The sequence below is a fragment of the Cervus canadensis genome, chromosome 17 (assembly GCF_019320065.1).
Source record: "Cervus canadensis isolate Bull #8, Minnesota chromosome 17, ASM1932006v1, whole genome shotgun sequence".
Classification (NCBI taxonomy): domain Eukaryota; kingdom Metazoa; phylum Chordata; class Mammalia; order Artiodactyla; family Cervidae; genus Cervus; species Cervus canadensis.
In genome coordinates, this window is record NC_057402.1 from 46,392,241 (window position 1) to 46,406,382 (window position 14,142).

At 45.2% G+C, this 14,142-nt stretch overlaps 1 long non-coding RNA gene across 1 annotated transcript in view; it reads right to left on the reverse strand.

Moving 5' to 3' along the window:
* Nucleotides 1-6,847: 6,847 nt before the first annotated feature.
* The window catches only part of LOC122455255, a 40,692-nt gene continuing 33,397 nt past the window's right edge, over nt 6,848-14,142 (reverse strand). The window contains exon 6 of the long non-coding RNA XR_006273627.1: nt 6,848-6,907. This is a non-coding gene — a long non-coding RNA (uncharacterized LOC122455255). The remainder of the gene's footprint in view (nt 6,908-14,142) is intronic.

Consider the following 14,142-nt stretch of genomic DNA (forward strand, 5'->3'; position numbering starts at 1 on the left):
TATTCTTGCCTGGAGAATCCCACTGACAGAGGAGCCTGGAGGGCTGCAGCCCATGGGCTCAGAAAGAGTCGGACACAGACTTAGCCACTTAAGCAACAACTACCACCGAACTGGCTGTGTTACCTAGGGAGAATTCCTTAACCTCTCTGAGCCTTGAGCTCTTCATCTGGAAGGTAGGCCTCAGAGCAGCAGGGACCTCACAGGGTTGCAGTGAGAAGTGCAATTATGTAGGCACACGGCTGGCACATGGTCAGCTCTTTATAATGGTAGCATTGTTTACAGTCAGAGACAAGGGAGAGCGAGCTTTACAGAGCCACCTGCATGAAACCACTCACTTCTCCACCCAGAAATGCTGCTCACCGCGTCCCCTAACCTGCCATGGGCCGGGCTGTGGGAGTGAAACGAAAAGGAGGAGATCTGCGGGAGGCGTGAGAGATAGTTATAAATAGTATCTAGCATTTATCAAGTGACCTTGGCTCGTCCCTCTCCAGCCCTTGCCTCCTGGCTTTGCTGTCTCAGGGTGGTTCCAGAAACAGCCAGTTCTGGGTGTGTGAGCTGAGCTGGCCAGAGCGGGCCAGTCAAGGAGCTGGTGAAACCAGAGGCCGAGAGCCAGCTTTCTTCCAAGGCCAGACTAGGCCTAGGTGCCCTCTGTGGCCTCTCCTCTGGACAGAGGGCCTGGGGACTTCCCTGGGGGTCCAGTTGGTAAGGCTTCTGCACTTCCAATGCTGGGGGCGTGGGTTCCCTCCCTGGCGGCAAGGTCCCACATGTTCTGTTGTTCTGGCAAAAAAAAAAAAAAAAAATAGAGAGGGGTAAGGGACTGCCAGACTCCCCACAGAATGCTCTTCCACACATGGTTATTCTGTTATCCATCAACAAACATTTGTGTGTGTATGTGTATTAGTTGCTCAGTTGTGTCTGACTCTTTGTGACCCCATGGACTGTAGCCCCGCCAGGCTCCTCTCCATGGGATTCTCCAGGCAAGAATACTGGAGTGGGTTGTCATTCCTTCACCAGGAGATCATTCCTACCCAGGGATGGAACCTGGGTCTTCTGCATTGCAGGCGGGCTCTTTACCATCTGAACCAATTGCCCCTAGGACAGAAATATATCACAGATGTTTTCCTGTAACATTAGAAATTCTCTCATACCTTCATTTTTAGTGCATTCTATCATAGGGATGTGGCACACACGTTTAAGCAAATCTCTACTACTGGACATTGAACTTGTTCCTATTTGTTCATTATCATAAGTAAGAGTTCCACATCATTTTCTTTTTAAAAATATTTATTTACTTTTTGGCTGTGTTGGGTCTTAGTTGCAGCACTCGGGCATGGGGGCTTAATTGCTGCAAGGCATGTGGGATCTTAGTTCCCCAACCGGGGATTGAACCCAAGTCCCTCACATTGGAAGGCAGATTCTTATCCACTGGACTACCAGGGAAGTCCTCTCAATCATTTCTTTCTTTTCCTTATGTTCTTCTTTCCTGCTCATAGTCTCCAATTAGTAGTAGCTGTGTTTATAGCTAAGATGGTGCACTTCATTTGTGCAAATGGCTTTAAAAATAGTCCAATCAGACTTCCTTGGTGGTACAGTGAATATGAACCCAGCTGCCAATACAGGGCACATGAGTTCGATCCTTGGTCCAGGAAGATTCCACTTGCCAAGGATCAGCTAAGCTCAGGACCACAAGTACTGAGCCAGTGCTCTAGAGCCCCACAGGCTGCAACTACTGAGCCCACCCACCCTAGAGCTTGTGCTGTGCAACCAGAGAAGCCACCACTATGAAAGGCCTGTGCACCGCAACCAAGAGGAGCCCCCATTCACCCAACTAGAGAAGGCCCGCATGGAGCCACAAAGACACAGTGCAACCCAAAATTAATTAATTAATTAATTAAAACAATTAGTCCAATGGCTTTACTAGCTCTGCCTTCCAAACACCGCTGAGGGTGGGAGGGAACAGGAAGAGAGGCAAAACATCAGCTCTGCCAAGTTCAGGCACCGAGGAGCACGTCGTGTCCTGCTGAGCCCAGGCTCTCCAGAGCAGCTCCTGGAATCTAGGCCCCCTCCCCCGTGGGGCCTCAGAGCTCCAGAGGGCTTGAGGCAACCCTGACCTTTCCCTGTCCAGCCCAGCCCAGTGCCTCCAGGAAAGAATGCTGTCCACCTCCACATTACTCTCACCTCCTTTGGCTCTCCACCATCTTTTCTTCCTTCTCCCTCCTCCCTTTTCTGCCCCTTCTGCCCACTCCCTTTTCCTGCCTCTCTTCCTCCTCCAACCTGCCTCCAGCTTTTTATGGAAAAAAAGGAAACATCTTTGATGCACTTAAAAAAGGCCTTATCTTTAACATTATTGATCCCCCTCCACCCACCCCCTTTCCTGGATGTGGGACCTCAGGTGCAGAGAGGCTTGAGTTAATCGCCTTCTCAGTTCACAGCCTTATCACTGTGGTCTGCATGGGGTCCCTTGATTAATGTGGCTGTTCATTTCCTTTTATCTTTCCACGCCTCCTCCCACCCCTCCCCCCACAGGCTACCATTTTAAGGTGTGTAATATATGCTTTTGTTTGTGGGCATTCTTGCAAGATATATAGAATTGTATACGAGTACTTTAAAAAAAATTTTTTTTAACTGAAATAATTATAGGCTCACAGAAAGTTACCAAAGAATAGTACATAGTGTCCCGTGGGCACTTTATCCAGCTTCCCTCATCGATAACATTCTACAACTGTGTGTGTGCGCTCAATCGCTCAGTTGTGTCAGACTCTTTTTATGACCGCATGGACTGTAGCCCTCGGGGCTCCTCTATTGTTGGGATTTCCCAGGCAAGAATACTGGAGCCGGTTGCCGTTTCCTATTCCAAGGGATCTTCCTGACCCAGGGGACCCAGGGATGGAACCCGTGCCTTTTGCTTCTCCTGCATTGTCAGGAGGATTCTTTACCACTGAACCATCTGGGAAGCCCTAGAATTGTAAAACTGTAGTACGATAGCAAAACCAAGAGATTGACATTGGGATCATACTGTTAAATAGAGACCCAATTATTCAGTTTTCTCTTGCACTTGTGTGTGTGTGTGTGTGTGTAGAGTTCTATGCTATTTTGACCCCATAAATAAATTAGTGTAACCGTCACCACAGTCAAGATACAGAAGGTCCCATCTCCATGGGGATCTCCTGGTGGTATCCTTTTATAGTCACGCTCCTCCACTCAGGTCCCTGCACTTGGCAACCACTAATGTCTTCTCCATCCCTATATTCCTGTCATTTTGAGAATGTTATGTAAGTGGAAGCTTTCTTTTTAAAATTTTTATTGGAGAATAGTTGATTTACAATGTTGTGTTAGTTTCTGCTATAGAACAAAGTGAATCTGTTATATGTACACACTTATATCCACTCTTTTTTATAAAATATTTTATTTACTTATTTACTTACTTATTTGCATCAGGTCTTGGTTGCAGCACTTGGGGTCTTCACTGCTTCTTGCAGGATATTTCGTTTCGTGGAAATGGACTCTCTATTTGTGGTGCTCAGTAGTTGTGGCACATGCACTGAGTTGCCCCAGGCATGTGGGGTCTTAGTTCTCCGACCAGGGATCAAACCCCATCCCCTGCATTGGAAGGTGGATTCTTAACCACTGGACCACCAGAGAAGTCCCTATCCACTCTTTGCAGATTCTTTTCCCATATAGATCATAACAGATTATTGAGTAGAGTTCCCTGTGCTATACAGTAGGTTCAAATAGATGCTTTTGAGACTGGCTTCTCACTCATCATATTGCCCTTGAGATACATCCATGTTGTTGTAACATGGGCAGTTCTTTCCTTTTTATTACTGTTTTGTATTCCATGGTATGGATGTATCAGAGTTTAACTGTTCACCCACTGAAGGAGATTTGGGTTGTTTCCAGTTTGGCTATTACAGATAAAGCTGATTAATGTCCAGGTTTTTACATGGATGTAAGTTTTCATTTCTTTGGAATATAGGCCAAATTTGGGATTGCTGGGTTTGTTTGTTTTAAAGGCATTTTATTTCTGTATTTATGACTGCACTAGGTCTTCCTTGCTTTGCTCGGGCTTTCTCTAGTTGTGGCGAGTGTGGGTGTCTCTTCACTGCGGAGCACATGTTCTAGGCGTGTGGACTCCGTAGTTTTGGCACACTGGCTTAGTTGCTCCACGGCGTGTGGAATCTTCCTGGACCGGGGATCAAACCCACGTACCCTGCATCAGCAGACAGATTCTTATCCACTGTACCACCAGGGAAGTCCTGGATTGCTGGGTCTTATGGTAAATGCAGCTGTAGTTTTATAAGAAACTGCCACACAATTTACCAGGGTGGCTATACATTTTATAAGAGATCCAGTTTCTCCACCTCCTTGCCAGCAGTTGTTGTTATCACGGTTTTCTATTATGGCCCTCCTAATAATTGCATAGCAAGGCCTCATTGCGGTTTTAATTTGCATTTGCCTAATGGCTAATGATGATGAACATCTTTTCAGGTGCTTATTTGCCATCCCTATCTCCTCCTTAGTGAAACGTCTGTGGCCCATTTTCTAATTGGACTGTTTTGTATTTTTAATCTACATAAATAGCATTTTGTCATATACCTCATTCTGGTTTTTTTTTTGTTTGTTTGCTTTTTTATTCCACAGACCCATCCATACTGCTCTGGACACATCTTTTTTTAAAAAAATTTTTGGGGGGCTCTGCTAGGTGGGTCTTTGTCACTGCTTGGGCTTTTCTCTAGCTGCGGCAAGCAGGGGCTACTCTCTAGTTGTGGTGCACAGGCTTCTCGCTGCAGCGGCCTCTCTTGTTGCGGAGCATAGCCTCCGGGGCACGCGGGCTCGGCAGCTGTGGCTCCCCGTCTCTGTAGGCGTAGTGCGCTTAGTCGCTCCACTACATGTGGGATCCTCCCAGATCAGGGATTGAACCCGTGTCTCCTGCATTGGCAGGCAGATTCTTTACCACTGAGCCACCAGGAAACCCTGGACACATCTCATCTACTGCTTCTAGCTGCTGTGGGGTATTCCAAAGTGTGAATCTGCCACATTTTATCCATCTACTCCCCAAACTGCCTACAACCTCCCACCCCCATGAAGAAGTCTGCAGTGACTGTCTTCTTCCCTCTTTACCATATGGGCCATGTGAGAATCTCTTGCAGATTCTTCTAAGGGTATGACTTGCTGTGGGTCACAGGGCACCCTGTCCACATGCCCACCAGACATGGACCCCTGCCCTCTGCCAACTCCTAGCATTATCCAGCTGCCTAACTTTTCCAGTCTAAATGATATGAAGTTTTAACATTGTATTTTTAAATCTCTTTATTATTTCTTTTATTTTAAAAAAAGATTATCTATTTATTTTTGGCTGCACTGAGTCTTCACTTTGCTCAGGCTTTGTCTAGTTGTGGTGAACTGGGGCTTCTATTCACTGTGGTACTCGGGCTTCTCATTTCGGGGGCTTCTCTTGTCTTGGAACATAGGCTCTAGGCACACAGGCTTCAGTAGTTGTGGCTTAGCTGCTCCGCAGCACGTGGAATCCTCCTGGATCAGGGATTGAACCTGTGTCTCCTGCATTGGCAGGTGGATTCTTTACCACTAAGCCACCAGGGAAACCGCAACATTTTATTTTTAAAATTAAGTTTGTATGCGTGCTAAATCCCTTCAGTGGTATTTCTGACTCTTTGTGAAACTATGGGCTGTAGGGTTCCTCTGTCCATGGGATTCTCCAGGCAAGAATACTGGAGTGGGTTGCCATGCCCTTCTCCAAGTTTACCAAGGCATAATTTACACACAATGATAGTGACACATTTTACACTCATTTCCTTGAATTTTGACAAGTGGATATATCTGTAAACACAAGACAAATCAGTCCCATCAACCCTAAGCGTTCCCTTTGTGATCAGTCTACCCTCCCCATCTCCACAACCAGTGATCTGATTTTTATCACTAAATTTTTCTGCCTCTTCTAGAACTCCATACAAATAGAAGCATACAGTATGTACTCTTGTGTCCAACCGCTTTCACTAAGCATAATGCTTTTGAGAGCTGTATCAATAGTTCATTCTTTTTTTTTTTAATCACTGAGTAGTATTTATTGTATGAACATCAGTTTGTTTCACCTACTAATGGACATTTGGGTTATTTCCTCTTTGGGAAGTTTGGGGCTATTATAACTAAAACTGCTAACATCTATTGCTTTAATTTATATTTCTCTGATTTCCAATACATCTTAACATCTCCTTCTGTATTTGTTAACTTTTAAATTCCTCCTGTAAATCACCTTTTTTTCTTTGCCCATTTTCCTGCCATTTGACTTGCAAGAAGATTTTCTTACTGACTTGCAGAAATTACTAGTATATTCTGAATCTAGATATTAGTTCTTTGTTGGCTTTAGATATCATAAATATATTCTCCCAATTTTGTCATTTGTTAACCTTGTCAATGAACTCATACTTGGGCAGTAATGATTTTTTTTTGCCTTATGGTTTATGCTTTTGAAATTTTGCTTAATAAGTTAATTCCTATCCCAAGGTCACAAAGATATTCTTCATTATTTTACATTACTAACTTCATAGTCTTCTGGACACATTTAGGTCTTTAACCCAAAATTCACTTTTTCATGTGGTGGTAGATTTCATGAGATTCAGTTTTGTTTGTTTTTCATAAGGTGAATCACTTTTCCCATTATCACATTCCTGTGGCTCTCAAACTTGAACATATATAAAAATCACCAAAACCTTGTTGAAAGCACAGATTGCTTCTCACTCTTGGGCATATACCCAGTGTTCAGTCGCTCAGTCGTGTCCAGCTCCTTATGACCTGATGGACTGCAGCCAGCCAGGTTCTTCTGTCCGTGGAATTTTCCAGGCAAGAATACTGGAGTGGGTTGCCATTTCCTATTCCAGGGGGCATATACCTAGATAAAATTATAATTCAAAAAGATACATGAACCATTATGTTCATAGAAGCACTACTTCCATTAGTCAAGATATGGGAACAACCTAAATGTCCATGGACAGATGAGTGGATAAAGAAGATGTGATACACACATACAACACACACACAAAGATACACACAATGGAATATTACTCAGCCTTAAAAAGAGTGAAATAACGCCATTTAAAGCAACAGGGATGGACCTAGAGATTTTCATACGAAGCAAAGTAAGTCAAAAAGAGAAAGACAAATGCCATATGATATCACTTATATCAACATATAGAACCTAAAATATGACACAAATGACCATATTTATGAAACAGAAACAGATTCACAGATATAGAGAGCAGACTTGTCGTTGCCAAAGGAGAAGGGGGTGGGAGAAGGAAGAACTGGGAGTTTGGGATTAGCAGATTCAAACTATTGTATATAGGATGGATAAACAAGGTCCTACTGGACAGCACAGGATATTGTCTATTCAATATCCTGTGATAAACCATAGTGGAAAAGAATACAAAAAAGAATATATATATAAAACGGAGTCACTTTACTGTATAGCAGAAATTAGCACAGCATTGTAAATCAACCATACTTCAGTAGATTTTCTTTTTAAAAAGCACAGATTTCAGAGTTCTCTGGTGGTCCAGTGGTTAAGAATCCACCTGCCAATGCAGGCTGCACGGGTTTGATCCCTAGTCTGGGAAGATCCCACATGCCACGGGGAACTAAACCTACACCACAATTACTGACCCCAAGCTTTAGAGCCCATGAGCCTCAACTACTGAAGTCCCTGCACCCCACAGCCATGCTTCACAAGAGAAGTCACCACATTGAGAAGCTCACGCACCACAACTAGAGAGTATCCCCCACTCACTGCAACTAGAGAAAGCCCTCACATAGGAACAAAGTCCAAGCCATAAATAAATAAATAAGTAGCACAGATTTCTGGGCTCCACCCAGCTGATACAGGTGGGACCCCAAAATTTACATATCTAATAAGTTTCCAAAAGATGAGATGAAGCCACTGCTACAGGTGGAAAAAGCGAACTTTGAGAACAACTGCCAAAAAAAAAGTAAGGAAAATAATTTAAAAATAGGAAAAAAAAAAAAGAAGAAGAAGAAAGAGAAAGAAACAAATAGAAAAAAGAAATGAGAACAACTGCTATATACTTAAAACCTTTACCTCACTGGGTTTTTTTCCCTGCCTCACTGGCATCCTCCATAATACTGGGCACTTCTTGGCTCTCCTCCATCCTGCACCCCACCCCCCATCTCCCCCGGGTCTCTTGGAACATGAATCCACATCCACACATTTCAGGATCACATCCCCATGGCTCTCCTGAACCACACTCTTCCACCCTCTGGTAAATGCCCTGAGGTTGTCCACCCACCTCCCAGCCACTCCCCTGTAGTCACTGGAGACTTAGGCACGTGGCTCCCCGTTTTCCTCTCCAGCTAAAGCCCTGTCATTGTCCTTGATGACTTCAGCATCCACGTGGGAGACACGTCCTAAATCTGGTTCCTCAAGTCTCCAAGGACCTCTCTCCCTCACCTCAGCCACCGCGCCCAGTTACTGGAAGTAATTGGCCCCATTACCAAGGTCCTCAGTTCAGGAATCACTTTCTCTGGCACAGTCTCTTTTCCTTCCAGCTCTCTTCTTTAGCATACTCCCTCTGAGCCTCCTTGGCTTCCCAGGCGGCTCAGGGTTAAAGAATCGGCCTGCCAGTGCAGGAGACACAGGAGTCAGGGGTTCAGTCCCTGGGTCAGAAAGATCCCCTGGAGAAGGAAACGGCAACCCACTGCAGCATAGTTGCCTGGAGAATTCCATGGACAGAGAAGCTACATGGACTGGTGTGCTGTATAGTCCATGAGGCTGAAGAGTCAGACACGATTTAGGGACTAAATGACAGCGACAATCCATGGTTCTATATCCCCATATTCAACCAACCACAGATTATGTAGTATTGTACATATTTATTGGAAAAAATGTGCATGTAAGCAGACCTTCACATTTCAAACTCTTGTTGTTCCTGGTTCCACTGTACATACATACACTAATAGCCTTTGACTCCCATCCCTCCCATCCCCCTGCCTGCTCCTTCCCATCCCAGAGCTCTTACCCGGAAGGTTCTCCTCCAGTTTCAAGGTATACCGAGACTGGGAACTCCTAGTTCAACCCTTAGCAACGCTTCTCAAACTTTCATATATAGCCGGATCACCTGGGTATGTGTATCAATGCTAAGTTGCTTCTGTCATGTCCAACATTTTGCAACCCCATGGACTGTAGCCCTCCAGGCTCCTCTGTCCCTGGGATTCTCCAGGCAAGAATAGTGGAGGGAGTAGCCATCTCCAGGGGATCTTCCTGACCCAGGGATCACCTGGGGGATCTGATTAAAATGCAGATTTAGATTCTGAAGATCTGGAATGGGGACTAAGATCCTGCATTTTAATAAGCTTCTGTGTGCTGCCTGCAGGGGTTGTGCTCAATCATCAAGCAGTAACCCTTTGGACCCCCGCTCCCAGGTGTCAGGAACGCCTCCTCTGACCTTCCCATATTATATCTCCACCATCAGACACTCTGGGCACCATTTGTATCCTCCCTAGCACTTTACCCTATTGTCATTTGACATTTGAGCTTGTGATTATTTTTTTAACTCTTTTTTTTTAAATAAAAAAATATATATTTTTAAATTTTTTGACCACATGGCATGTGGGATCTTAGATCCCCAGCCAGGGACTGCACTGGAAGGTGGATTCTTAACCATTGAACCGCCAGGGGGGTCCCTGTTCTTATGATTATTTCATCACAGCCTACGCCCTCAGAGGGCTTCCCAGGTGGCACAGTAGTAAAGAATCTGCTTGCCAACGCAGCAGATGCAAGAGAAGTGCGTTCGATCCCTGGGTTGGGAAGATTTCCTGGAGGAGGAAATGGCAACCCACTCCAGGATTTTTGCCTGGGGGTCCATGGACAGAGGAGCCTGGCGGGCTGCAGTGTATGGGGTCGCAAAGAGTCGAACACGACTGCCTGACTCAGCACACACACACTCTCCCAGAAAATGAACCTTTCCAGAGGCATAGAACATTTCTCTCTTGGTTTGTTTGCCATTGTGTTGGCCTTGTATCACCTCACTCACTGCCTGATACCCAGCAGGTGCCCTGCTATACCCAAATGTAAACCTTTGTAGGAAATATGAAGGCATACACTGTTCGGTCGGTCAGAGGAGCAGTTCCCACTCCCACCCTGAAGTCCCAGGCCCCTTTGTTCTCCTTTCAGCCCCTCTCCTCCCTCTAAGCTCAGGCTCCTGAGACCAGGAACTGAGCAAGTGAGGCAGGAGACTTCTGGGCTCAAAATCTCTGCTCTGCACCCCAGACAATCCAAAGGAGAGAGACCCAATGAACCTTTCCTGTTCCTTGGAAACTGATCTCCTTTTTTGTTGTGGTTGTTAGGATTGTTGTCCAGGATTGTGTGGAAAGGGTTAAAGCACTTACAGAAAGGGAAGGACCGCCCTCCAGCCCTGCCTGAGATGCTCTGCGAAAGGTCAGATGTTTCCAGAATCTTAACAGACAGCCTGTGTCTGTTTAAAGGGAAAGACAACAAGTTCTTGGGCTCCCAGCCAGCCCTCGTGGGCAATTTTCGCCCGGTTCTGCAGGCACCCAGCCAGACGCCTGGCCAGAGAGCACACCCACCCACCCCCTGCCCCCTCTAGATGGCCCTGGGCAGGCCAGGAGCTCTCTCCAACCCCCAGCCTGGAGCCCCTTCCCCTGGGGAAGGCTGGCATCTGATGAACAGGGCATGCATACCAACTCTGGGGCCTGTGATACACCAGGAATGATGGGGGAGGGGCGACTTCCTGCGGACATTGAATCTTTTCAGCTGAAAGGGACTGTATTCTGACCCTGTCATTTTAGAGATGAAACTCAGAAAGGGGTGGCTGTGATGTAATGTAAGAATATCCTGACCCAGAATCAGGAAAACCCCGGGTTCAAAATGCAGTTCAGGAGCCATGAGCTGTGTGATCTCAAGTACAAGCCTTTCTATGTGTCTGTATCTATTTGTAAAAAGTTCGTACAAATGCTTCCCATCCCAGGTAGCTTGCCCAAGGTCACACACACACACACACACACACCCCCCAAGGTTTTCTGACTTCCAGACAAGGGCCAAGTCCCCTCCGGAGGTGAGCAGGTTACATTAAATGATCACAAAATGTACCTGGAGACACAGTTAAATAACTTGGCCTTTTACTACTTAATCATGTTCTTTGTGCGAAGAAAAGAATTCCTACTCTTCCTACTCCCTGGAGGGAATAATCGCTAATATTCTGGCTTTCCTAGTGGCTCAGATGGTAAAGAATCTGCCTGCAATGCAGGAGACCTGACTTCAATCCCTGGGTCTGGAAGATCCCTTGGAGAAGGGAATGGCTACCCACTCCAGTATTCTTGCCTGGAGAATTCCATGGACAGAGGAACCTGGCGGGCTACAGTCCATGGGGTCACAAAGAGTCGGACTTGACTGAAGGACTTTCACTCTCACTTTCCTACCCCCTGCAGGCAATAATTGCTAATATTCTGGCATTTATCCTTTCAGAATGTCAAAGCATATATAAGGTATATACTCTTTTTTTTTTCCCCCCGAGCTAAGCAGTTTGTGAGATTCAACCTGAAACAGGAATTGAACCTTAGCCCTCAGCAGTGAAAGCATAGTCATCACCACCAGGAAATCACCAGGGAATTCCCTATATATTCTTTTCAACAATGAGATCATAGGAGATCTATCTATGTACTCCTCCATCTACACTTTTACATATATATTGCTCTTTCTCATGTAACTTTTCCATGGACAATTGACATCCTTTCATGTCTGGATATAGCTGGATAAACAAAAAGCATTCTATAGTTTGTTTCAACCCCCATGTCAAGACATTTAGGTGTTCAGTTTTCCATTATGAGTAGTACAGATCCATCTTTACTCATTTGTTCTGTCATTTTCTTAGGATGAATTCCTCACTGAGGACTGCTGGATCAAAGGGTCTGATACATGCCACAAAATTGTGCTCTACAAATGCTGTGAGGATCATTATTTCCTCAAACAACAGATTTAATATGAATGCCGGTCCTCCTTTAAATAGAAAGTGTTCTCCCTCACCAGCACACTCAGCTTCAGATGGGAAGCAGCAGAGCCCAGATGGGCTGAATGGGGCCGGTTGATGCAGGGCAGATATTTTGCACCTGACCCTTGGCTACATCTAAGCAGGCAGTAGCCTGGCTAATAAGATGCTCCCATCTCCAAGCCCACAGCATGTCTGGGGCCATGGGATACACAAGAAACTGATCCAGATATTTTCCATCTAATAGATGGAAAGGGGCTTTCTTTCCCCATATTTCCTGGTCCACCTGACCTCCAGCCCACCAAACCACCACCCTCAAGCACTCTTTATTTCCTAGTTAGATAGCATTACTTGTGTAAACTACTGTTTATTATAGGTTTCATTTCCACTATTACATTTCATCTCTACGTTGGCCCGGAAAGCAGGTGCATGCGTGTTCAGTCATGTCCGACTCTTTGCAATATCATGGACTGTAGCCTGCCAGGCTCCTCTGTTCATGAAATTCTCCAGGTGGAAATACTGGAGTGGGAAGCCATTTCCTTCTTCAAGGAAGCAGGTACAGGTGGGAAAATTGAGTCTTGGGCAGATCAAGATCTTGTCTAAAGGAACACAGCAGGTAATTAACCTACTTGGGATTCAAACCTAGGTCTTACTACCAAACCTGTGTTTTACTTTAAAATTACTATAGAACTAGTATGTATATCAGTTCAGTTCAGTTCAGTTCAGTTGCTCAGTTGTGTCTGACTCTTTGCGACCCCATGAACCGCAGCATGCCAGGCCTCCCTGTCCATCACCAACTCCAGGAGTTTACCCAAACCCATGTCCATTGAGTCGGTGGTGCCATCCAACCATCTCATCCTCTGTCGTCCCCTTCTCTTCCTGCCCTCAATCTTTCCCAGCATCAGGGTATTTTCCAATGAGTCAGCTCTTCGGATCAGGTGGCCAAATTATTGGAGTTTCAGCTTCAACATCAGTCCTTCCAATGAACACCCAGGACTGATCTCCTTTAGGATGGACTAGTTGGATCTCCTTGCAGTCCTAGGGACTCTCAAGAGTCTTCTCCAGCACCACAGTTCAAAAGCATGAATTCTTCGGTGCTCAGCTTTCTTTATTGTCCAACTCTTACATCCATACATGACCACTGGAAAAACCATAGCCTTGACTAGATGAACTTGTGTTGGCAAAGTAATGTCTCTGCTTTTTAACATGCTGTCTAGGTTGGCCATAACTTTTCTTCCAAGGAGTGTCTTTTAATTTCATGGCTGCAATCACCATCTGCAGTGATTTTGGAGCCCAGAAAAATAAAGTCTGTCACTGTTTCAACTGTTTCCCCATCTATTTGCCATGAAGTGATGGGACTGGATGTCAGGATCTTAGTTTTCTGAATGTTGAGCTTCAAGCTAACTTTTTCACTCTCCTCTTTCACTTTCATCAAGAGGCTCTTTAGTTCTTCTTCACTTTCTGCCATAAGGGTGGTGTCATCTGCATATCTGATGTTATTGATATATCAACGTAAACACAAAAGCCTCGAAAGATGCAGCTGGTTTGCAGTGGGTAGTAGACATTACCAGGGCTCACCAGTATTTCTAGCCTCCTTTTTCTGGATACATAGGAGGACTGTACTCTCTGGAAGTTAGGTGCAGCCACATGATCTGTGGTCAGTGAAACGTGACGGAAAGTGACACATGTCCCTTTGGTGGGGGGGTGATTTGAGAACCCCTGTGTGGTTCTCATGCCCTCTTCCATGGCAGTGGTGAACCCTGAAGCCTCTTGGGGGCTGGTGACTTCATAAAAGTCTAATGATGACTAAGGTGCTGAAAACAAAGTCCTGAGCCTATGCAAGCCACATTGGGAATTCAAGTGTGGGCAAGAAATAAATCTTGGTTGTTTTAAGCCAAAGATGTTCAGAGGTGTTTGTTACCACATCATAACCTAGTCTATCCTGACTGCTGCCAAGTGGTGATGGGAAGTTTCATGTCTTGGTCTAAATTCTTCTGTAGTTTTTATCCTTTAACAAGATATCTATTTATAATTTTAAAAAATGAGTCATAAATGGATACCAGGCAAGAACCTAGGGTCTAACACAGGGAACTCTGCACAATGTCATACG